Source organism: Chanodichthys erythropterus, chromosome 14, assembly GCF_024489055.1.
Source record: "Chanodichthys erythropterus isolate Z2021 chromosome 14, ASM2448905v1, whole genome shotgun sequence".
NCBI classification, from domain to species: Eukaryota; Metazoa; Chordata; class Actinopteri; order Cypriniformes; family Xenocyprididae; genus Chanodichthys; species Chanodichthys erythropterus.
Window position 1 is genome coordinate 10,454,760 of NC_090234.1, and position 26,811 is coordinate 10,481,570.

At 42.1% G+C, this 26,811-nt stretch overlaps 1 pseudogene; it reads left to right on the forward strand.

Moving 5' to 3' along the window:
- The first annotated feature begins 5,703 nt into the window (after positions 1 to 5,703).
- The window catches only part of LOC137036196 (prostaglandin F2 receptor negative regulator-like), a 54,813-nt pseudogene continuing 33,705 nt past the window's right edge, over positions 5,704 to 26,811 (forward strand).

Sequence of the window (26,811 nt, forward strand, 5' to 3'; positions counted from 1 at the left end):
ATGACATACAGTGAGTCTCAAACTCCATTGTTTCCTCCTTCTTGTGTAAATCTCATTTGTTTTAAAAGACCTCCGAAGAACAGGTGAATCTCAACATAACACTGACTGTTACGTAACAGTCGGAATCATTAATATGTACGCCCCCAATATTAGCATATGCCAGCCCATGTTCAAGGCATTAGACAAGGGCAGCCAGTATTAACGTCTGGATCTGTGCACAGCTGAATCATCAGACTAGGTAAGCAAGCAAGAACAACAGTGAAAAATGGCAGATGGAGCAATAATAACTGACATGATCCATGATATCATGATATTTTTAGTGATATTTGTAAATTGTCTTTCTAAATGTTTTGTTAGCATGTTGCTAATGTACTGTTAAATGTGGTTAAAGTTACCATCGTTTCTTACTGTATTCACAGAGACAAGACTGTCGTTATTTTCATTTTTTAAACGCTTGCAGTCTGTATAATTCATAAACACAACTTCATTCTTTATAAATCTCTCCAACAGTGTAGCATTAGCCGTTAGCCACGGAGCACAACCTCAAATTCATTCAGAATCAAATGTAAACAATATAACAGTATACAATACTCGCATAATCCGACGCATACACGCCGCATGCATGACGAACACTTTGTAAAGATCCATTTGAGGGTTATATTAGCTGTGTAAACTTTGTTTATGCAGTATGCAAGGCAAGCGCGAGCTCTGTGGGCGTGGAGCACGAGAATTAAAGGGCCAGTAGCCCTGAATCGGCTCATTTATAATGATGCCCCAAAATAGGCGGTTAAAAAAAAATTAATTAAAAAAAAATCTATGGGGTATTTTGAGCTGAAACTTCACAGACACATTCAGGGGACACCTTAGACTTATATTACATCTTTTAAAAAAAAAGTTCTAGGGCACCTTTAATGTATGCTTGAGCAGGGCTCGCATTCATGTTGTGCATGCTTTTGGCTGTTGTGGTGGCCTGCATTGTGTTACATGACTTCTGTGAAGAGTGGAACCTGAAGTATGTTGACGCACCCCACCAGCCTCCAGAAAACACAGATTTACCACAGGATATTCCATCCTTTCCTGGTGAGCCTGACTCATCAACCTGTACTGCAGAAGAAATTTGACAGGCAATAATGCTTCATGTATCAACACAATAGGAGTGCAAGTGAAAATGTGCAGTGGTGTAGTAAAATTAACCAGTATACTCCCATGTTTAGTTTTTAAAAAAAATTTTTTTTTAAATATCAATAGTATAATTTTCCTCTGTTCTTAACTTTGAACAGGGATAAAATTAATGCACTGTAGAAGTACAGAACTGGATTTTTTCTTTAAGAGGTAGTCTATTTCAATTAAAGTACAAAAAGTTGTGCAAACTGGACATTGTTAACAGTATTTACTTTTTAAATAATTAACAGAAATGCAAAGGCCTCTTGTACAGAACATGTAGTGTGCCAAAAGTTCTAAAATGTTTCAAAATAATAATAAAAAAATATAAAGTAACAATTTTTACTCTGAGCTTTGTTTCAGTGGGAGTAATTACTGCAGGTTTTGCCGGTTAAACCAGTCAGCCTGGCTGTGTTGGCGCACAACCGATGGGTTGTGGGTGTTCCAGGTGGAAATACCAGGTCACCTGGATGACCTGGGGCAACTGCACCTTGGTAAGAAAGATAGGGTGGTACTGGGCCATGATGTGAAAGAGGAGGTTTTAGGATATGCAAAAATGGCATCATTATTTGCTGGTTCTACTGTGCACGTCTCTCTTCTGCTTCCATGTGTTTCATCTCAAACTCTAGACGTGCTTTATCTATGCTGCCTCTCCCATGAGAATCGCTCCCCCATGTGACGCATCTCTGCCTCAACCCTGTCGTGTTGTATCAGCTGAACAACTCTTTCTCCATTGCCTCCATAAATATAGTTTAACTTCCTCTGCGTTTCTGCACGTGATATGACACACAAAAATCAAGTTGACATCCATTGCAACTATTTTATTTTTAATGGCAATTTATTTTCCATTACAGTAAACATAACATACCTAGAGTAGATTTACATGGTTGTTGTGTCTCACTGGAGCTGAAGACTGCAGACTGATATCATCAGCTGTTGAAGTCTCTGGAATCCGTAGGATTACAAACTCACACATCCACTGCAAATTTATCTTCACCCGAATGCATGAGTTTTATCACTGAGGTGCCATGCAAATGTATTTTTTACAGACGTCCACATGAGAAACAATTACCATCCAAATAGGGCTCATGTCTGTTTTGATAGCATTTTGGGTGCTGGGTCAAATCACTGTATACACTATACAACTATACAATTTGCAGAAAGAAAACTATCAGATATATCACACAGCTAGAAGACATTTCCAAGCAATAGCCTATCTAAAATAGTGCACAATCAAGCGAGGGGGTTCACATCATAATTCAAGGTTAATGTGTTACAAATAAATCAAGCCTTAATGTTTGTTTATTTATTATTGTTGTCCGTATCTAATACATGGTACAGTTTAATGATAATAATGGCCTAATAATAATTATTAAAAAAATAATCTCAGTCTTACTAGCTCATGTGTAAGCTGTAAAGATACAGTGAAGAATACAGACTACAGTAAAGATATAAAATGTGCTACACAAATGCAAGCAGTATTGGCATGTGTGTTTTCTCATGGACTTCTTTTAAAGTTATGCAGTGCAGTCAGTCAGGGCTGTTTTTAGTTTTTAACTTTAGATAACCTTCAAATCAAAATGTCATCCTTAAATTTCTTAAAACTGTTGACACCACTGTTCTTATGCAAATCGTTTTCTGTAGTTTAGGTACTTAAATTTGTAATAAAATGTAGGCCTTCCCCTGAGTTTAATTAATTTAACTTCTGTGTTGAACATAAACACTCAGGGCTTGTGTGTGCTGCCAAATGCACTGAAAAGCATTCATGGTAAACTAAAATAATTTTAAATTATTCTAAAGTCATTTCTGTTGAAGCTTGTGTTCAAAGGGGTCATGACATGAAAAATCAAATTTACAATGGTCTTTTGACATATAAGAGGTCTTTGTATCATTATTACATCTGCAAGTTCCCTAAATTAAAACATCCTTGTCATCAATAAAAAAACATTTATGTAATCAAGCTACATTTGGTGTCAGCGAGAAACTGGTGAGAAACTGTTGTAATCAGGATGAATCAAAAACACTTTCCGCATGCCAAGAATGCTGTTGATCAAGCTTCACTTACCTGGAAGCATTCATTAAGACTTCCTTAAGATTGTATCTTCAGTATGAATATCTTTCTCTCTTGTATTTATTTTTCCGACAGCCATTTTTTCTTGCAGTGTAAATAAGTGGTTTTTACCCCGCTAGAAATTTTACGTTCCCAGAACATTCTCAGAACGTCCCCACGGGTGTTAAGGACGTTGCCTAGTAACATTCCCAGTACATTCAGAGATGGTCACGATGTGGAGTTCTTTTAAGCGTTGGGGGACGTTATTTGGTGGACCTTCACAGAACATTCAGGACATTCTCTGAACGTTTAGGGAACCATATTTTATTTGGAAATGTTCTCAGAACGTCCCTGCTGCCCTTGTCGAAAAATGTAATTGAAAATTAGAGCTGAATTGAAAATGTGGCAGTTCAAACAAAAACAAATGTTGCTAATGTACTGTTAAATGTGGTTAAAGTACCATCGTTTCTTACTGTATTCACGGAGACAAGAGCCGTCGCTATTTTCATTTTTAAACACTTGCAGTCTGTATAATTCATAAACACAACTTCATTCTTTATAAATCTCTCCAACAGTGTGTAATGTTAGCCGTTAGCCACAGAGCACAGCCTCAAATTCATTAAGAATCAAATGTAAACAATATAACAGTATACAATACTCACATAATCCAACGCATGCATGCCGCATGCATGACGAACACTTTGTAAAGATCCATTTGAGGGTTATATTAGCTGTGTAAACTTTGTTTATGCACTGTTCAAGGCAAGCGCGAGCTCTCTGGGCGTGGAGCAGGAGAATTAAAGGGCCAGTAGCCCTGAATCGGCTCATTTATAATGATGCCCCAAAATAGGCAGTTAAAAAAATGAATTAAAAAAAAATCTATGGGGTATTTTGAGCTGAAACTTCACAGACACATTCCGGGGACACCTTAGACTTATATCACATCTTTTTAAAAAAAGTTCTAGGGCACCTTTAAATATTTATATGATAGTATGTTATTTGTACTTAATCCCCCAAACCCCATTCTTTATCCACCTGTTTCCACGAGGTGCTACTGTAAAAAAGAACGTGGGTACAACTTCTGGTGAGGCAGCGGAAGTAGCATACCAATGGTATTTTGTGTGTTAATTGTTTTTCGGATCATTGTTTACTTTGTAAAGTTGCAAATCTTTATGAGAGATATTATAGCGCTCAGGGACAACATTTCAGTTTAGTACAATTATTAGTTAATTATATCACAATACAATAAACAGTTTTCGTGCCCTTAATTGCCCTTTACTTTACTGACCTTCCACAAAAGTGCTGCTGCATGACTACAAGAGCATGGCCCTGCAATACACAAACAACCTGCTGTCTGTTCTTCACCTGTCACTGATGCACCAAAGTCTTATGATGTTATATTTTACTCCTAACCTGTCGTGCGTGCCAGAGCCAGTCGCGTTTCCACTGTCATATAGGCTATGCGATGGTTATGTTAACCATTGCGATAACAAATACACTCGTTTATGGAAAATAGCCTAGCTACTAGAGACTGCTTGAGGAACGTAGACAATTCTTATTAGGGCCCAAGCGAAAATTCGCGCAGGGCCCTCTTTGTTACGGTATGGTGGTGTAGAGATGAGGCAGATGCGGATTTCCACAATAACATAGAGCTTTAATCAAACAGTGGCAAGGAAACACCAAACATCACGTTAACACAACAGAGAACGGACGAGGAGTGAAGGGAGTGAGTGCAATATATGGGGAGTGCTGACAATAGAGTCCAGGTGCAGGTGATGAGTGACGATGAGGAGCTGACGAGGGAAGTGAGTGCAGGTGTGGAGAACAGGAGGATACTGGGAAATGGAGTCCAGGGAAACAAGGGATCTGTAACAGTACCTCCCCCTCCCGGTAGGCGCGTCCTCGCGCCGTAGATGTAACAACCGGGAGGGGGGCGGGCGCCCTGGAGACCTCAAACCGGAGCAGGGGGAGGAGTAAACTGGAGTGGAGGTCTCCAGGGCAGGTCCAAAAACCATGGCGGGTCAGGAGCCGTGGGCAGCCATGGGGGGTCAGGAGCCGTGGGCAGCCATGGCGGGTCAGGGGCTGAAGGCAGCCATGGCGGGTCAGGTGCAGCGGGCAGCCATGGCGGGTCAGGTGCAGCGGGCAGACATGCAGCGGGAAGACATGGCGGGTCAGGTGCAGCGGGCAGACATGGCGGGTCAGGTGCAGCAGGCCGCCATGGCGGGTCAGGGACCGAAGGCTTGATGCCGTAGTGCCCAGGCGGCGCTGAAGGACCGGCGGGAGATGGCGGACCCAGCGGCTCCGCCGACCGAAGCGCAGCCGGTGCTCCAGAAGGCCGCAGTGTAAGACAGACGACATACAACAAAGTGAACACTGGGGAGAGTGAGGAGGCCAACTGGAGCCGAGGGACGGAGTGACAGAGTGAAGACGGAGGAGTGCAGTCCAGAAGTGAGGGCAGGCCGACGAAGGAACAAGGTGTGAACGGGGGCAGGATGGAGGCAGGTGACACTGGTGGACTGCTGGACAACGGTGGAGCAGAGGGAGGTTGGAGCCGGGGTGAAGGTAATCGCCCAGAGGTCCGAGGTGGAGATCTGGGCGAGGGGGCTAGAGGTGAAGGTTCAGTGCAAACATAACTGGATGGAGGTGGGAGAGGGAGGCAGGGAGGGAAAACAGTCTTTGGGCTGGAGGGTTCAAAAACACAGTTCATAGGAGCGGCTGGCTCGGCGGCGGCGGCTGGAGCGGCTGGCTCGGCGGCGGCGGCTGGAGCTGAGGGCTCGTAGGCGGCGGCTGGGGCTGAGGGCTCGTAGGCGTCGGAGACTGGAGAACTTTGCTCGGCGGCGGAGACTGGAGAACTTTGCTCGGCGGCGGAGACTGGAGAACTTTGCTCGGCGGCGGAGACTGGAGAACTTTGCTCGGCGGCGGAGACTGGAGAACTTTGCTCGGCGGCGGAGACTGGAGAACTTTGCTCGGCGGCGGAGACTGGAGAACTTTGCTCGGCGGCGGAGACTGGAGAACTTTGCTCGGCGGCGGAGACTGGAGAACTTTGCTCGGCGGCGGAGACTGGAGAACTTTGCTCGGCGGCGGAGACTGGCGCTGCTTGCTCGGCGGAGACTGGCGCTGCTTGCTCGGCGGAGACTGGCGCTGCTTGCTCGGCGGAGACTGGCGCTGCTTGCTCGGCGGAGACTGGAGAACTTGGCTCGGAGGAGACTGGAGAACTTGGCTCGGAGGAGACTGGAGAACTTGGCTCGGAGGAGACTGGGGTTGAGGGCCATTTCATCCCCTCAAATACAATTAAAATCCCCACAGGCACTGGAGCTGGCTCTGTGGGGACTGGAGCTGGCTCTGGAGATACTGGAGCGGGCTCTGGAGATACTGGAGCGGGCTCTGGAGACACTGGAGCGGGCTCTGGAGACACTGGAGCGGGCTCTGGAGATACTGGAGCGGGCTCTGGAGACACTGGAGCGGGCTCTGGAGACACTGGAGCGGGCTCTGGAGATACTGGAGCGGGCTCTGGAGATACTGGAGCGGGCTCTGGAGATACTGGAGCGGGCTCTGGAGATACTGGAGCGGGCTCTGGAGATACTGGAGCGGGCTCTGGAGATACTGGAGCGGGCTCTGGAGGTACTGGAGCGGGCTCTGGAGATACTGGAGCGGGCTCTGGAGATACTGGAGCGGGCTCTGGAGATACTGGAGCGGGCTCTGGAGACCTTGGGGCCGCTTTCTTCCTCCTCCTCCGCTTACTGGGCCCAGTAGCGGAATATGGGTCCAGCCTGGGGCAGGCAGGGAGTTCGCTGGAGGGGTATGCGGAGGAAGACGGAGGTTGACTGACTGGCCCGGCCAGCCGTGTTTCTGGATGGACTGGAGACATACACTTATCCTGAACCTCATCCACGAAGAATTTGGAGCCATTTAACCACAAAATAAAATTGATTGTTTCGCTTAAGGAGAAACGATAATCAGGTTCATCAAAACGGATAGTGTTGTCGTCCAGTCCATCCAGAAACAGGGAGATTAAACATGCTTCAGGCCAGTCAGACAAGAAAGCAAGCTCAACGAACTCCTCCACATACCTTTCCAGCGAACGACCCACCTGAAGAAGCCCGATGAGCCGATCGCCAGTTGCCAGATGGGAGAGAGGCCTTGGAGGAGCAGGAGCCAGGGAGCTGGTGAAAGTCTCCATTCTGTGGAAATCCAAAGTTTTTGGTCCGTTCTTCTGTTACGGTATGGTGGTGTAGAGATGAGGCAGATGCGGATTTCCACAATAACATAGAGCTTTAATCAAACAGTGGCAAGGAAACACCAAACATCACGTTAACACAACAGAGAACGGACGAGGAGTGAAGGGAGTGAGTGCAATATATGGGGAGTGCTGACAATAGAGTCCAGGTGCAGGTGATGAGTGACGATGAGGAGCTGACGAGGGAAGTGAGTGCAGGTGTGGAGAACAGGAGGATACTGGGAAATGGAGTCCAGGGAAACAAGGGATCTGTAACACTCTTGTTCTTCTAAGGATTATTAGGGCCCAAGCGAATTAAGCGCGCAGGGCCCTCTTGTTCTTCTAAGGATTATTATTTTTTTTTTTATTTTTTTTTTCCGTCTTCCGGGGCTTTTTGGGGGCCTTAACATGCTCAAAAACTCTTGAAAATTGGCACACACATTGGAATCCGCGGCCATTAGGACGCCGGAGAGGCTGGTACCCGGGCGTGGCAGGGGGGCTCGACAGCGCCCCCTTGAAAAAAGTCTGAAAATTTTAGGGCCCAAGCGAATTAAGCGCGCAGGGCCCTCTTGTTCTTCTAAGGATTATTATTATTAGGGCCCAAGCGAAAATTCGCGCAGGGCCCTCTTGTTCTTCTAAGGATTATTATTATTAGGGCCCAAGCGAAAATTCGCGCAGGGCCCTCTTGTTCTTCTAAGGATTATTATTATTTTTAGGGCCCAAGCGAAAATTCGCGCAGGGCCCTCTTGTTCTTCTAAGGATTATTATTTTTTTTTATTTTTTTTTTTTTTTTTTTTTTTTCCGTCTTCCGGGGCTTTTTGGGGGCCTTAACATGCTCAAAAACTCTTGAAAATTGGCACACACATTGGAATCCGCGGCCATTAGGACGCCGGAGAGGCTGGTACCCGGGCGTGGCAGGGGGGCTCGACAGCGCCCCCTTGAAAAAAGTCTGAAAATTTGGTCCATATATTAAACATGCTTGCACGTATTAGTATGAAACTCGGTACACATATAGACCTCATCGGGCCGAACAACTTTCGCGCTCTAAGTTAATCGCCACGCCAACAGGAAGTCAGCTATTAAGGGTTGTTTGAAAAACGCATGCTCTGGAATTTGATATACTCCTCCTAGACGATTAATCCGATCGCCACCAAACTCGGTCAGCATGAAGTCAAGACACTGATGATTAAAAATTGCCAGGGGATTTTTGATATCTCGAACGGTTTGGCCGTGGCGAGGCAACGAATTTATGGCGAGAAAAAGGAAACAGGAAATGTGTTATAACGTCTTAATACATATATTGATCTTTATGAAACTTCACGAGTGTGTTCGTTATAGGAGTCTGATCACATGGATGTGACTATTGTGAGTCAAAGTTATAGCCTCTTGTTCTTCTAAGGATTATTAGGGCCCAAGCGAAAATTCGCGCAGGGCCCTCTTGTTCTTCTAAGGATTATTATTATTATTATTTTATTTATTTTTTTTTTTTTTTTTTTCCGTCTTCCGGGGCTTTTTGGGGGCCTTAACATGCTCAAAAACTCTTGAAAATTGGCACACACATTGGAATCCGCGGCCATTAGGACGCCGGAGAGGCTGGTACCCGGGCGTGGCAGGGGGCTCGACAGCGCCCCTTGAAAAAAGTCTGAAAATTTGGTCCATATATTAAACATGCTTGCACGTATTAGTATGAAACTCGGTACACATATAGACCTCATCGGGCCGAACAACTTTCGCGCTCTAAGTTAATCGCCACGCCAACAGGAAGTCAGCTATTAAGGGTTGTTTGAAAAACGCATGCTCTGGAATTTGATATACTCCTCCTAGACGATTAATCCGATCGCCACCAAACTCGGTCAGCATGAAGTCAAGACACTGATGATTAAAAATTGCCAGGGGATTTTTGATATCTCGAACGGTTTGGCCGTGGCGAGGCAACGAATTTATGGCGAGAAAAAGGAAACAGGAAATGTGTTATAACGTCTTAATACATATATTGATCTTTATGAAACTTCACGAGTGTGTTCGTTATAGGAGTCTGATCACATGGATGTGACTATTGTGAGTCAAAGTTATAGCGCCACCAACTGGCAGCAGGAAGTGTATCACTTTTTGAAATGTTTTGAGATCACCCTCTTATTTTTACCTGATTTGCTTCAAACTTCATCAGTGTAATGTCAATACACAGCAGATGTAGACCTATGACAGGATTTTTGATATTTGAAATATTGTTGCCATGGCAACAGGTCAAACTGTAATAATATTCTTGAGTGTTTTTGAGGCTCTTAACATGCTTCAAATTGCATGAAACTCGACACACACATCAATATTGTCAACCAGTAGACATGGACAAAGCCATAGAAATGGGCGTGGTGGAGGGGCTCAGTAGCGCCACCTTTTGACAAAAGTGGGGGTTAGTTTTTCCTACAGTCACCAAACTCGGTACACATATTATTCTCATCAAGCCGGACAATTTTCTAATTTACATTCATTAGCTCCGACCAACAGGAAGTCAGCTATTTTGGTTTGAATGTTAATTTTTTGAAAAAACAGGCTATGAATTTTATACTACTACTCCTACAGGGTTTATCCAATTTACACCAAGCTTTTTTTAACTTGTTGCAAACACATTGAAGTTGTTTAATTGCAAACGGATTTTGGATATCTCAAACGGTTTGGCCGTGGCGAGGCAACGAATTTATGGCGAGAAAAGGGAAACAGGAAATGTGTTATAACTTCTGCATACATTGATTGATGTTTATGAAACTTCAGGAGTGTGTTGGTTGTAGTAGTCTGATCACATGGATGTAACTATTGTGAGTCAAAGTTATAGCGCCACCAAATGGCAGCAAGAAGTGTATCACTTTTAAAATGCTTTGAGATCACCCTCTTATTTTTACCTGATTTGCTTCAAACTTCATCAGTGTAATGTCAATACACAGCAGATGTAGACCTATGACAGGATTTTTGATATTTGAAATATTGTTGCCATGGCAACAGGTCAAACTGTAATAATATTCTTGAGTGTTTCTGAGGCTCTTAACATGCTTCAAATTGCATGAAACTCGACACACACATCAATATTGTCAACCAGTAGACATGGACAAAGCCATAGAAATGGGCGTGGTGGAGGGGCTCAGTAGCGCCACCTTTTGACAAAAGTGGGGGTTAGTTTTTCCTACAGTCACCAAACTCGGTACACATATTATTCTCATCAAGCCGGACAATTTTCTAATTTACATTCATTAGCTCCGACCAACAGGAAGTCAGCTATTTTGGTTTGAATGTTAATTTTTTGAAAAAACAGGCTATGAATTTTATACTACTACTCCTACAGGGTTTATCCAATTTACACCAAGCTTTTTTTAACTTGTTGCTAACACATTGAAGTTGTTTAATTGCAAACGGATTTTGGATATCTCAAACGGTTTGGCCGTGGCGAGGCAACGAATTTATGGCAAGAAAAGGGAAACAAAGTGTTATAACTTCTGCATACATTAATTGATTTTGATGAAACTTTGGCTTAGTCTTCGTTGTACAAGGCTGATCACATGGATTTGACTATTGTGATTCAAAGTCATAGCGCCACCAACTGGAAGCAGAAAATGTGTCACTTTCAGCATACATTGAGATCACCCTCTTATTTTTACCTGATTTGCTTCAAAATTCATCAGAATAATGTTAAAACTTGGCACATGTAATCCTTTGAAAATGGGCAGGGAGGAGGGGCTCTATAACGGCACCTTGTAGTGCAGTAAATGTGGAGTGAATTTGACATAGTCCTTTGATGTTTAACCGTTTTAAGTGCCTATTGCCCGCTGTGCACAGTTGCCCTGAAGCCACCGGGGTGGCGGTGCCACCGGGCTTGGGCCCGCCATCGCTGCTCGCAGCTATATTTATTTATTTTATTTTATTTTTTATTTATTTTTTTTTTTCCGTCTTCCGGGGCTTTTTGGGGGCCTTAACATGCTCAAAAACTCTTGAAAATTGGCACACGCTGGTACCCGGGCGTGGCAGGGGGGCTCGACAGCGCCCCCTTGAAAAAAGTCTGAAAATTTGGTCCATATATTAAACATGCTTGCACGTATTAGTATGAAACTCGGTACACATATAGACCTCATCGGGCCGAACAACTTTCGCGCTCTAAGTTAATCGCCACGCCAACAGGAAGTCAGCTATTAAGGGTTGTTTGAAAAACGCATGCTCTGGAATTTGATATACTCCTCCTAGACGATTAATCCGATCGCCACCAAACTCGGTCAGCATGAAGTCAAGACACTGATGATTAAAAATTGCCAGGGGATTTTTGATATCTCGAACGGTTTGGCCGTGGCGAGGCAACGAATTTATGGCGAGAAAAAGGAAACAGGAAATGTCTTATAACGTCTTAATACATATATTGATCTTTATGAAACTTCACGAGTGTGTTCGTTATAGGAGTCTGATCACATGGATGTGACTATTGTGAGTCAAAGTTATAGCGCCACCAACTGGCAGCAGGAAGTGTATCACTTTTTGAAATGTTTTGAGATCACCCTCTTATTTTTACCTGATTTGCTTCAAACTTCATCAGTGTAATGTCAATACACAGCAGATGTAGACCTATGACAGGATTTTTGATATTTGAAATATTGTTGCCATGGCAACAGGTCAAACTGTAATAATATTCTTGAGTGTTTTTGAGGCTCTTAACATGCTTCAAATTGCATGAAACTAGACACACACATCAATATTGTCAACCAGTACACATGGACAAAGCCATAGAAATGGGCGTGGTGGAGGGGCTCAGTAGCGCCACCTTTTGACAAAAGTGGGTGTTAGTTTTTCCTACAGTCACCAAACTCGGTACACATATTGTTCTCATCAAGCCGGACAATTTTCTAATTTACATTCATTAGCTCCGACCAACAGGAAGTCAGCTATTTTGGTTTGAATGTTAATTTTTTGAAAAAACAGGCTATGAATTTTATACTACTACTCCTACAGGGTTTATCCAATTTACACCAAGCTTTTTTAACTTGTTGCGAAAACATTGAAGTTGTTTAATTGCAAACGGATTTTGGATATCTCAAACGGTTTGGCCGTGGCGAGGCAACGAATTTATGGCGAGAAAAGGGAAACAGGAAATGTGTTATAACTTCTGCATACATTGATTGATGTTTATGAAACTTCAGGAGTGTGTTGGTTGTAGTAGTCTGATCACATGGATGTAACTATTGTGAGTCAAAGTTATAGCGCCACCAAATGGCAGCAAGAAGTGTATCACTTTTAAAATGCTTTGAGATCACCCTCTTATTTTTACCTGATTTGCTTCAAACTTCATCAGTGTAATGTCAATACACAGCAGATGTAGACCTATGACAGGATTTTTGATATTTGAAATATTGTTGCCATGGCAACAGGTCAAACTGTAATAATATTCTTGAGTGTTTTTGAGGCTCTTAACATGCTTCAAATTGCATGAAACTCGACACACACATCAATATTGTCAACCAGTAGACATGGACAAAGCCATAGAAATGGGCGTGGTGGAGGGGCTCAGTAGCGCCACCTTTTGACAAAAGTGGGGGTTAGTTTTTCCTACAGTCACCAAACTCGGTACACATATTATTCTCATCAAGCCGGACAATTTTCTAATTTACATTCATTAGCTCCGACCAACAGGAAGTCAGCTATTTTGGTTTGAATGTTAATTTTTTGAAAAAACAGGCTATGAATTTTATACTACTACTCCTACAGGGTTTATCCAATTTACACCAAGCTTTTTTTAACTTGTTGCGAACACATTGAAGTTGTTTAATTGCAAACGGATTTTGGATATCTCAAACGGTTTGGCCGTGGCGAGGCAACGAATTTATGGCAAGAAAAGGGAAACAAAGTGTTATAACTTCTGCATACATTAATTGATTTTGATGAAACTTTGGCTTAGTCTTCGTTGTACAAGGCTGATCACATGGATTTGACTATTGTGATTCAAAGTCATAGCGCCACCAACTGGAAGCAGAAAATGTGTCACTTTCAGCATACATTGAGATCACCCTCTTATTTTTACCTGATTTGCTTCAAAATTCATCAGAATAATGTTAAAACTTGGCACATGTAATCCTTTGAAAATGGGCAGGGAGGAGGGGCTCTATAGCGGCACCTTGTAGTGCAGTAAATGTGGAGTGAATTTGACATAGTCCTTTGATGTTTAACCGTTTTAAGTGCCTATTGCCCGCTGTGCACAGTTGCCCTGAAGCCACCGGGGTGGCGGTGCCACCGGGCTTGGGCCCGCCATCGCTGCTCGCAGCTATATTTATTAGGGCCCAAGCGAAAATTCGCGCAGGGCCCTCTTGTTCTTCTAAGGATTATTAGGGCCCAAGCGAAAATTCGCGCAGGGCCCTCTTGTTCTTCTAAGGATTATTAGGGCCCAAGCGAAAATTCGCGCAGGGCCCTCTTGTTCTTCTAAGGATTATTATTATTATTTATTTATTTATTTATTTATTTTTTATTTTTTTTCCGTCTTCCGGGGCTTTTTGGGGGCCTTAACATGCTCAAAAACTCTTGAAAATTGGCACACACATTGGAATCCGCGGCCATTAGGACGCCGGAGAGGCTGGTACCCGGGCGTGGCAGGGGGGCTCGACAGCGCCCCCTTGAAAAAAGTCTGAAAATTTGGTCCATATATTAAACATGCTTGCACGTATTAGTATGAAACTCGGTACACATATAGACCTCATCGGGCCGAACAACTTTCGCGCTCTAAGTTAATCGCCACGCCAACAGGAAGTCAGCTATTAAGGGTTGTTTGAAAAAGGCATGCTCTGGAATTTGATATACTCCTCCTAGACGATTAATCCGATCGCCACCAAACTCGGTCAGCATGAAGTCAAGACACTGATGATTAAAAATTGCCAGGCGATTTTTGATATCTCGAACGGTTTGGCCGTGGCGAGGCAACGAATTTATGGCGAGAAAAAGGAAACAGGAAATGTGTTATAACGTCTTAATACATATATTGATCTTTATGAAACTTCACGAGTGTGTTCGTTATAGGAGTCTGATCACATGGATGTGACTATTGTGAGTCAAAGTTATAGCGCCACCAACTGGCAGCAGGAAGTGTATCACTTTTTGAAATGTTTTGAGATCACCCTCTTATTTTTACCTGATTTGCTTCAAACTTCATCAGTGTAATGTCAATACACAGCAGATGTAGACCTATGACAGGATTTTTGATATTTGAAATATTGTTGCCATGGCAACAGGTCAAACTGTAATAATATTCTTGAGTGTTTTTGAGGCTCTTAACATGCTTCAAATTGCATGAAACTCGACACACACATCAATATTGTCAACCAGTAGACATGGACAAAGCCATAGAAATGGGCGTGGTGAGGGGCTCAGTAGCGCCACCTTTAGTCAAAAATGGGGGCTTAGTTTTTCCTAGAATCACAAAACTTGGTACGTATATTGTTCTCATCAAGCCGGACAACTTTCTAATTTACAGTCATTAGCTCAGACCAACAGGAAGTCAGATATTTTGGTTTGAATGTTAATTTTTTGAAAAAAACAGGCTATGAATTTTATACTACTACTCCTACAGGGTTTATCCAATTTACACCAAGCTTTTTTAACTTGTTGCGAACACATTGAAGTTGTTTAATTGCAAACGGATTTTGGATATCTCAAACGGTTTGGCCGTGGCGAGGCAACGAATTTATGGCGAGAAAAGGGAAACAGGAAATGTGTTATAACTTCTGCATACATTGATTGATGTTTATGAAACTTCAGGAGTGTGTTGGTTCTAGTAGTCTGATCACATGGATGTAACTATTGTGAGTCAAAGTTATAGCGCCACCAAATGGCAGCAAGAAGTGTATCACTTTTAAAATGCTTTGAGATCACCCTCTTATTTTTACCTGATTTGCTTCAAACTTCATCAGTGTAATGTCAATACACAGCAGATGTAGACCTATGACAGGATTTTTGATATTTGAAATATTGTTGCCATGGCAACAGGTCAAACTGTAATAATATTCTTGAGTGTTTTTGAGGCTCTTAACATGCTTCAAATTGCATGAAACTCGACACACACATCAATATTGTCAACCAGTAGACATGGACAAAGCCATAGAAATGGGCGTGGTGGAGGGGCTCAGTAGCGCCACCTTTTGACAAAAGTGGGGGGGTTAGTTTTTCCTACAGTCACCAAACTCGGTACACATATTATTCTCATCAAACCGGACAATTTTCTCATTTACATTCATTAGCTCCGACCAACAGGAAGTCAGCTATTTTGGTTTGAATGTTAATTTTTTTAAAAAACAGGCTATGAATTTTATACTACTACTCCTACAGGGTTTATCCAATTTACACCAAGCATTTTTTAACTTGTTGCAAACACATTGAAGTTGTTTAATTGCAAACGGATTTTGGATATCTCAAACGGTTTGGCCGTGGCGAGGCAACGAATTTATGGCAAGAAAAGGGAAACAAAGTGTTATAACTTCTGCATACATTAATTGATTTTGATGAAACTTTGGCTTAGTCTTCGTTGTACAAGGCTGATCACATGGATTTGACTATTGTGATTCAAAGTCATAGCGCCACCAACTGGAAGCAGAAAATGTGTCACTTTCAGCATACATTGAGATCACCCTCTTATTTTTACCTGATTTGCTTCAAAATTCATCAGAATAATGTTAAAACTTGGCACATGTAATCCTTTGAAAATGGGCAGGGAGGAGGGGCTCTATAACGGCACCTTGTAGTGCAGTAAATGTGGAGTGAATTTGACATAGTCCTTTGATGTTTAACCGTTTTAAGTGCCTATTGCCCGCTGTGCACAGTTGCCCTGAAGCCACCGGGGTGGCGGTGCCACCGGGCTTGGGCCCGCCATCGCTGCTCGCAGCTATATTTATTTATTTATTTATTTATTTTTTTTTTATTTTTTTTTTCCGTCTTCCGGGGCTTTTTGGGGGCCTTAACATGCTCAAAAACTCTTGAAAATTGGCACACACATTGGAATCCGCGGCCATTAGGACGCCGGAGAGGCTGGTACCCGGGCGTGGCAGGGGGGCTCGACAGCGCCCCCTTGAAAAAAGTCTGAAAATTTGGTCCATATATTAAACATGCTTGCACGTATTAGTATGAAACTCGGTACACATATAGACCTCATCGGGCCGAACAACTTTCGCGCTCTAAGTTAATCGCCACGCCAACAGGAAGTCAGCTATTAAGGGTTGTTTGAAAAACGCATGCTCTGGAATTTGATATACTCCTCCTAGACGATTAATCCGATCGCCACCAAACTCGGTCAGCATGAAGTCAAGACACTGATGATTAAAAATTGCCAGGGGATTTTTGATATCTCGAACGGTTTGGCCGTGGCGAGGCAACGAATTTATGGCGAGAAAAAGGAAACAGGAAATGTGTTATAACGTCTTAATACATATATTGATCTTTATGAAACTTCACGAGTGTGTTCGTTATAGGAGTCTGATCACATGGATGTGACTATTGTGAGTCAAAGTTATAGCGCCACCAACTGGCAGCAGGAAGTGTATCACTTTTTGAAATGTTTTGAGATCACCCTCTTATTTTTACCTGATTTGCTTCAAACTTCATCAGTGTAATGTCAATACACAGCAGATGTAGACCTATGACAGGATTTTTGATATTTGAAATATTGTTGCCATGGCAACAGGTCAAACTGTAATAATATTCTTGAGTGTTTTTGAGGCTCTTAACATGCTTCAAATTGCATGAAACTCGACACACACATCAATATTGTCAACCAGTAGACATGGACAAAGCCATAGAAATGGGCGTGGTGGAGGGGCTCAGTAGCGCCACCTTTTGACAAAAGTGGGGGTTAGTTTTTCCTACAGTCACCAAACTCGGTACACATATTATTCTCATCAAGCCGGACAATTTTCTAATTTACATTCATTAGCTCCGACCAACAGGAAGTCAGCTATTTTGGTTTGAATGTTAATTTTTTGAAAAAACAGGCTATGAATTTTATACTACTACTCCTACAGGGTTTATCCAATTTACACCAAGCTTTTTTTAACTTGTTGCGAACACATTGAAGTTGTTTAATTGCAAACGGATTTTGGATATCTCAAACGGTTTGGCCGTGGCGAGGCAACGAATTTATGGCGAGAAAAGGGAAACAGGAAATGTGTTATAACTTCTGCATACATTGATTGATGTTTATGAAACTTCAGGAGTGTGTTGGTTGTAGTAGTCTGATCACATGGATGTAACTATTGTGATTCAAAGTTATAGCGCCACCAAATGGCAGCAAGAAGTGTATCACTTTTAAAATGCTTTGAGATCACCCTCTTATTTTTACCTGATTTGCTTCAAACTTCATCAGTGTAATGTCAATACACAGCAGATGTAGACCTATGACAGGATTTTTGATATTTGAAATATTGTTGCCATGGCAACAGGTCAAACTGTAATAATATTCTTGAGTGTTTTTGAGGCTCTTAACATGCTTCAAATTGCATGAAACTCGACACACACATCAATATTGTCAACCAGTAGACATGGACAAAGCCATAGAAATGGGCGTGGTGGAGGGGCTCAGTAGCGCCACCTTTTGACAAAAGTGGGGGTTAGTTTTTCCTACAGTCACCAAACTCGGTACACATATTATTCTCATCAAGCCGGACAATTTTCTAATTTACATTCATTAGCTCCGACCAACAGGAAGTCAGCTATTTTGGTTTGAATGTTAATTTTTTGAAAAAACAGGCTATGAATTTTATACTACTACTCCTACAGGGTTTATCCAATTTACACCAAGCTTTTTTTAACTTGTTGCTAACACATTGAAGTTGTTTAATTGCAAACGGATTTTGGATATCTCAAACGGTTTGGCCGTGGCGAGGCAACGAATTTATGGCAAGAAAAGGGAAACAAAGTGTTATAACTTCTGCATACATTAATTGATTTTGATGAAACTTTGGCTTAGTCTTCGTTGTACAAGGCTGATCACATGGATTTGACTATTGTGATTCAAAGTCATAGCGCCACCAACTGGAAGCAGAAAATGTGTCACTTTCAGCATACATTGAGATCAACCTCTTATTTTTACCTGATTTGCTTCAAAATTCATCAGAATAATGTTAAAACTTGGCACATGTAATCCTTTGAAAATGGGCAGGGAGGAGGGGCTCTATAACGGCACCTTGTAGTGCAGTAAATGTGGAGTGAATTTGACATAGTCCTTTGATGTTTAACCGTTTTAAGTGCCTATTGCCCGCTGTGCACAGTTGCCCTGAAGCCACCGGGGTGGCGGTGCCACCGGGCTTGGGCCCGCCATCGCTGCTCGCAGCTATATTTATTAGGGCCCAAGCGAAAATTCGCGCAGGGCCCTCTTGTTCTTCTAAGGATTATTAGGGCCCAAGCGAAAATTCGCGCAGGGCCCTCTTGTTCTTCTAAGGATTATTAGGGCCCAAGCGAAAATTCGCGCAGGGCCCTCTTGTTCTTCTAAGGATTATTATTATTATTTTTTTTTTTTTTTTTTTTTTTTTCCGTCTTCCGGGGCTTTTTGGGGGCCTTAACATGCTCAAAAACTCTTGAAAATTGGCACACACATTGGAATCCGCGGCCATTAGGACGCCGGAGAGGCTGGTACCCGGGCGTGGCAGGGGGGCTCGACAGCGCCCCCTTGAAAAAAGTCTGAAAATTTGGTCCATATATTAAACATGCTTGCACGTATTAGTATGAAACTCGGTACACATATAGACCTCATCGGGCCGAACAACTTTCGCGCTCTAAGTTAATCGCCACGCCAACAGGAAGTCAGCTATTAAGGGTTGTTTGAAAAACGCATGCTCTGGAATTTGATATACTCCTCCTAGACGATTAATCCGATCGCCACCAAACTCGGTCAGCATGAAGTCAAGACACTGATGATTAAAAATTGCCAGGGGATTTTTGATATCTCGAACGGTTTGGCCGTGGCGAGGCAACGAATTTATGGCGAGAAAAAGGAAACAGGAAATGTGTTATAACGTCTTAATACATATATTGATCTTTATGAAACTTCACGAGTGTGTTCGTTATAGGAGTCTGATCACATGGATGTGACTATTGTGAGTCAAAGTTATAGCGCCACCAACTGGCAGCAGGAAGTGTATCACTTTTTGAAATGTTTTGAGATCACCCTCTTATTTTTACCTGATTTGCTTCAAACTTCATCAGTGTAATGTCAATACACAGCAGATGTAGACCTATGACAGGATTTTTGATATTTGAAATATTGTTGCCATGGCAACAGGTCAAACTGTAATAATATTCTTGAGTGTTTTTGAGGCTCTTAACATGCTTCAAATTGCATGAAACTCGACACACACATCAATATTGTCAACCAGTAGACATGGACAAAGCCATAGAAATGGGCGTGGTGGAGGGGCTCAGTAGCGCCACCTTTTGACAAAAGTGGGGGTTAGTTTTTCCTACAGTCACCAAACTCGGTACACATATTATTCTCATCAAGCCGGACAATTTTCTAATTTACATTAATTAGCTCCGACCAACAGGAAGTCAGCTATTTTGGTTTGAATGTTAATTTTTTGAAAAAACAGGCTATGAATTTTATACTACTACTCCTACAGGGTTTATCCAATTTACACCAAGCTTTTTTAACTTGTTGCGAACACATTGAAGTTGTTTAATTGCAAACGGATTTTGGATATCTCAAACGGTTTGGCCGTGGCGAGGCAACGAATTTATGGCGAGAAAAGGGAAACAGGAAATGTGTTATAACTTCTGCATACATTGATTGATGTTTATGAAACTTCAGGAGTGTGTTGGTTGTAGTAGTCTGATCACATGGATGTAACTATTGTGAGTCAAAGTTATAGCGCCACCAAATGGCAGCAAGAAGTGTATCACTTTTAAAATGCTTTGAGATCACCCTCTTATTTTTACCTGATTTGCTTCAAACTTCATCAGTGTAATGTCAATACACAGCAGATGTAGACCTATGACAGGATTTTTGATATTTGAAATATTGTTGCCATGGCAACAGGTCAAACTGTAATAATATTCTTGAGTGTTTTTGAGGCTCTTAACATGCTTCAAATTGCATGAAACTCGACACACACATCAATATTGTCAACCAGTAGACATGGACAAAGCCATAGAAATGGGCGTGGTGGAGGGGCTCAGTAGCGCCACCTTTTGACAAAAGTGGGGGTTAGTTTTTCCTACAGTCACCAAACTCGGTACACATATTATTCTCATCAAGCCGGACAATTTTCTAATTTACATTCATTAGCTCCGACCAACAGGAAGTCAGCTATTTTGGTTTGAATGTTAATTTTTTGAAAAAACAGGCTATGAATTTTATACTACTACTCCTACAGGGTTTATCCAATTTACACCAAGCTTTTTTTAACTTGTTGCTAACACATTGAAGTTGTTTAATTGCAAACGGATTTTGGATATCTCAAACGGTTTGGCCGTGGCGAGGCAACGAATTTATGGCAAGAAAAGGGAAACAGGAAATGTGTTATAACTTCTGCATACATTAATTGATTTTGATGAAACTTTGGCTTAGCCTTCGTTGTACAAGGCTGATCACATGGATTTGACTATTGTGATTCAAAGTCATAGCGCCACCAACTGGAAGCAGAAAATGTGTCACTTTCAGCATACATTGAGATCACCCTCTTATTTTTACCTGATTTGCTTCAAAATTCATCAGAATAATGTTAAAACTTGGCACATGTAATCCTTTGAAAATGGGAAGGGAGGAGGGGCTCTATAGCGGCACCTTGTAGTGCAGTAAATGTGGAGTGAATTTGACATAGTCCTTTGATGTTTAACCGTTTTAAGTGCCTATTGCCCGCTGTGCACAGTTGCCCTGAAGCCACCGGGGTGGCGGTGCCACCGGGCTTGGGCCCGCCATCGCTGCTCGCAGCTATATTTATTATTATTTTTTTTTATTTTTTATTTTTTTCCGTCTTCCGGGGCTTTTTGGGGGCCTTAACATGCTCAAAAACTCTTGAAAATTGGCACACACATTGGAATCCGCGGCCATTAGGACGCCGGAGAGGCTGGTACCCGGGCGTGGCAGGGGGGCTCGACAGCGCCCCCTTGAAAAAAGTCTGAAAATTTGGTCCATATATTAAACATGCTTGCACGTATTAGTATGAAACTCGGTACACATATAGACCTCATCGGGCCGAACAACTTTCGCGCTCTAAGTTAATCGCCACGCCAACAGGAAGTCAGCTATTAAGGGTTGTTTGAAAAACGCATGCTCTGGAATTTGATATACTCCTCCTAGACGATTAATCCGATCGCCACCAAACTCGGTCAGCATGAAGTCAAGACACTGATGATTAAAAATTGCCAGGGGATTTTTGATATCTCGAACGGTTTGGCCGTGGCGAGGCAACGAATTTATGGCGAGAAAAAGGAAACAGGAAATGTGTTATAACGTCTTAATACATATATTGATCTTTATGAAACTTCACGAGTGTGTTCGTTATAGGAGTCTGATCACATGGATGTGACTATTGTGAGTCAAAGTTATAGCGCCACCAACTGGCAGCAGGAAGTGTATCACTTTTTGAAATGTTTTGAGATCACCCTCTTATTTTTACCTGATTTGCTTCAAACTTCATCAGTGTAATGTCAATACACAGCAGATGTAGACCTATGACAGGATTTTTGATATTTGAAATATTGTTGCCATGGCAACAGGTCAAACTGTAATAATATTCTTGAGTGTTTTTGAGGCTCTTAACATGCTTCAAATTGCATGAAACTCGACACACACATCAATATTGTCAACCAGTAGACATGGACAAAGCCATAGAAATGGGCGTGGTGGAGGGGCTCAGTAGCGCCACCTTTTGACAAAAGTGGGGGTTAGTTTTTCCTACAGTCACCAAACTCGGTACACATATTATTCTCATCAAGCCGGACAATTTTCTAATTTACATTAATTAGCTCCGACCAACAGGAAGTCAGCTATTTTGGTTTGAATGTTAATTTTTTGAAAAAACAGGCTATGAATTTTATACTACTACTCCTACAGGGTTTATCCAATTTACACCAAGCTTTTTTTAACTTGTTGCGAACACATTGAAGTTGTTTAATTGCAAACGGATTTTGGATATCTCAAACGGTTTGGCCGTGGCGAGGCAACGAATTTATGGCGAGAAAAGGGAAACAGGAAATGTGTTATAACTTCTGCATACATTGATTGATGTTTATGAAACTTCAGGAGTGTGTTGGTTCTAGTAGTCTGATCACATGGATGTAACTATTGTGAGTCAAAGTTATAGCGCCACCAAATGGCAGCAAGAAGTGTATCACTTTTAAAATGCTTTGAGATCACCCTCTTATTTTTACCTGATTTGCTTCAAACTTCATCAGTGTAATGTCAATACACAGCAGATGTAGACCTATGACAGGATTTTTGATATTTGAAATATTGTTGCCATGGCAACAGGTCAAACTGTAATAATATTCTTGAGTGTTTTTGAGGCTCTTAACATGCTTCAAATTGCATGAAACTCGACACACACATCAATATTGTCAACCAGTAGACATGGACAAAGCCATAGAAATGGGCGTGGTGGAGGGGCTCAGTAGCGCCACCTTTTGACAAAAGTGGGGGGGTTAGTTTTTCCTACAGTCACCAAACTCGGTACACATATTATTCTCATCAAACCGGACAATTTTCTCATTTACATTCATTAGCTCCGACCAACAGGAAGTCAGCTATTTTGGTTTGAATGTTAATTTTTTGAAAAAACAGGCTATGAATTTTATACTACTACTCCTACAGGGTTTATCCAATTTACACCAAGCTTTTTTTAACTTGTTGCTAACACATTGAAGTTGTTTAATTGCAAACGGATTTTGGATATCTCAAACGGTTTGGCCGTGGCGAGGCAACGAATTTATGGCAAGAAAAGGGAAACAAAGTGTTATAACTTCTGCATACATTAATTGATTTTGATGAAACTTTGGCTTAGTCTTCGTTGTACAAGGCTGATCACATGGATTTGACTATTGTGATTCAAAGTCATAGCGCCACCAACTGGAAGCAGAAAATGTGTCACTTTCAGCATACATTGAGATCACCCTCTTATTTTTACCTGATTTGCTTCAAAATTCATCAGAATAATGTTAAAACTTGGCACATGTAATCCTTTGAAAATGGGCAGGGAGGAGGGGCTCTATAACGGCACCTTGTAGTGCAGTAAATGTGGAGTGAATTTGACATAGTCATTTGATGTTTAACCGTTTTAAGTGCCTATTGCCCGCTGTGCACAGTTGCCCTGAAGCCACCGGGGTGGCGGTGCCACCGGGCTTGGGCCCGCCATCGCTGCTCGTTATTAGGGCCCAAGCGAAAATTCGCGCAGGGCCCTCTTGTTCTTCTAAGGATTATTATTTTATTTTATTTATTTTTTTTTTTTTTTTTTTTTTCCGTCTTCCGGGGCTTTTTGGGGGCCTTAACATGCTCAAAAACTCTTGAAAATTGGCACACACATTGGAATCCGCGGCCATTAGGACGCCGGAGAGGCTGGTACCCGGGCGTGGCAGGGGGGCTCGACAGCGCCCCCTTGAAAAAAGTCTGAAAATTTGGTCCATATATTAAACATGCTTGCACGTATTAGTATGAAACTCGGTACACATATAGACCTCATCGGGCCGAACAACTTTCGCGCTCTAAGTTAATCGCCACGCCAACAGGAAGTCAGCTATTAAGGGTTGTTTGAAAAACGCATGCTCTGGAATTTGATATACTCCTCCTAGACGATTAATCCGATCGCCACCAAACTCGGTCAGCATGAAGTCAAGACACTGATGATTAAAAATTGCCAGGGGATTTTTGATATCTCGAACGGTTTGGCCGTGGCGAGGCAACGAATTTATGGCGAGAAAAAGGAAACAGGAAATGTGTTATAACGTCTTAATACATATATTGATCTTTATGAAACTTCACGAGTGTGTTCGTTATAGGAGTCTGATCACATGGATGTGACTATTGTGAGTCAAAGTTATAGCGCCACCAACTGGCAGCAGGAAGTGTATCACTTTTTGAAATGTTTTGAGATCACCCTCTTATTTTTACCTGATTTGCTTCAAACTTCATCAGTGTAATGTCAATACACAGCAGATGTAGACCTATGACAGGATTTTTGATATTTGAAATATTGTTGCCATGGCAACAGGTCAAACTGTAATAATATTCTTGAGTGTTTTTGAGGCTCTTAACATGCTTCAAATTGCATGAAACTCGACACACACATCAATATTGTCAACCAGTAGACATGGACAAAGCCATAGAAATGGGCGTGGTGGAGGGGCTCAGTAGCGCCACCTTTTGACAAAAGTGGGGGTTAGTTTTTCCTACAGTCACCAAACTCGGTACACATATTATTCTCATCAAGCCGGACAATTTTCTAATTTACATTCATTAGCTCCGACCAACAGGAAGTCAGCTATTTTGGTTTGAATGTTAATTTTTTGAAAAAACAGGCTATGAATTTTATACTACTACTCCTACAGGGTTTATCCAATTTACACCAAGCTTTTTTTAACTTGTTGCGAACACATTGAAGTTGTTTAATTGCAAACGGATTTTGGATATCTCAAACGGTTTGGCCGTGGCGAGGCAACGAATTTATGGCGAGAAAAGGGAAACAGGAAATGTGTTATAACTTCTGCATACATTGATTGATGTTTATGAAACTTCAGGAGTGTGTTGGTTGTAGTAGTCTGATCACATGGATGTAACTATTGTGATTCAAAGTTATAGCGCCACCAAATGGCAGCAAGAAGTGTATCACTTTTAAAATGCTTTGAGATCACCCTCTTATTTTTACCTGATTTGCTTCAAACTTCATCAGTGTAATGTCAATACACAGCAGATGTAGACCTATGACAGGATTTTTGATATTTGAAATATTGTTGCCATGGCAACAGGTCAAACTGTAATAATATTCTTGAGTGTTTTTGAGGCTCTTAACATGCTTCAAATTGCATGAAACTCGACACACACATCAATATTGTCAACCAGTAGACATGGACAAAGCCATAGAAATGGGCGTGGTGGAGGGGCTCAGTAGCGCCACCTTTTGACAAAAGTGGGGGTTAGTTTTTCCTACAGTCACCAAACTCGGTACACATATTATTCTCATCAAGCCGGACAATTTTCTAATTTACATTCATTAGCTCCGACCAACAGGAAGTCAGCTATTTTGGTTTGAATGTTAATTTTTTGAAAAAACAGGCTATGAATTTTATACTACTACTCCTACAGGGTTTATCCAATTTACACCAAGCTTTTTTTAACTTGTTGCTAACACATTGAAGTTGTTTAATTGCAAACGGATTTTGGATATCTCAAACGGTTTGGCCGTGGCGAGGCAACGAATTTATGGCAAGAAAAGGGAAACAAAGTGTTATAACTTCTGCATACATTAATTGATTTTGATGAAACTTTGGCTTAGTCTTCGTTGTACAAGGCTGATCACATGGATTTGACTATTGTGATTCAAAGTCATAGCGCCACCAACTGGAAGCAGAAAATGTGTCACTTTCAGCATACATTGAGATCAACCTCTTATTTTTACCTGATTTGCTTCAAAATTCATCAGAATAATGTTAAAACTTGGCACATGTAATCCTTTGAAAATGGGCAGGGAGGAGGGGCTCTATAACGGCACCTTGTAGTGCAGTAAATGTGGAGTGAATTTGACATAGTCCTTTGATGTTTAACCGTTTTAAGTGCCTATTGCCCGCTGTGCACAGTTGCCCTGAAGCCACCGGGGTGGCGGTGCCACCGGGCTTGGGCCCGCCATCGCTGCTCGCAGCTATATTTATTAGGGCCCAAGCGAAAATTCGCGCAGGGCCCTCTTGTTCTTCTAAGGATTATTAGGGCCCAAGCGAAAATTCGCGCAGGGCCCTCTTGTTCTTCTAAGGATTATTAGGGCCCAAGCGAAAATTCGCGCAGGGCCCTCTTGTTCTTCTAAGGATTATTATTATTATTTTTTTTTTTTTTTTTTTTTTTTTTTTTCCGTCTTCCGGGGCTTTTTGGGGGCCTTAACATGCTCAAAAACTCTTGAAAATTGGCACACACATTGGAATCCGCGGCCATTAGGACGCCGGAGAGGCTGGTACCCGGGCGTGGCAGGGGGGCTCGACAGCGCCCCCTTGAAAAAAGTCTGAAAATTTGGTCCATATATTAAACATGCTTGCACGTATTAGTATGAAACTCGGTACACATATAGACCTCATCGGGCCGAACAACTTTCGCGCTCTAAGTTAATCGCCACGCCAACAGGAAGTCAGCTATTAAGGGTTGTTTGAAAAACGCATGCTCTGGAATTTGATATACTCCTCCTAGACGATT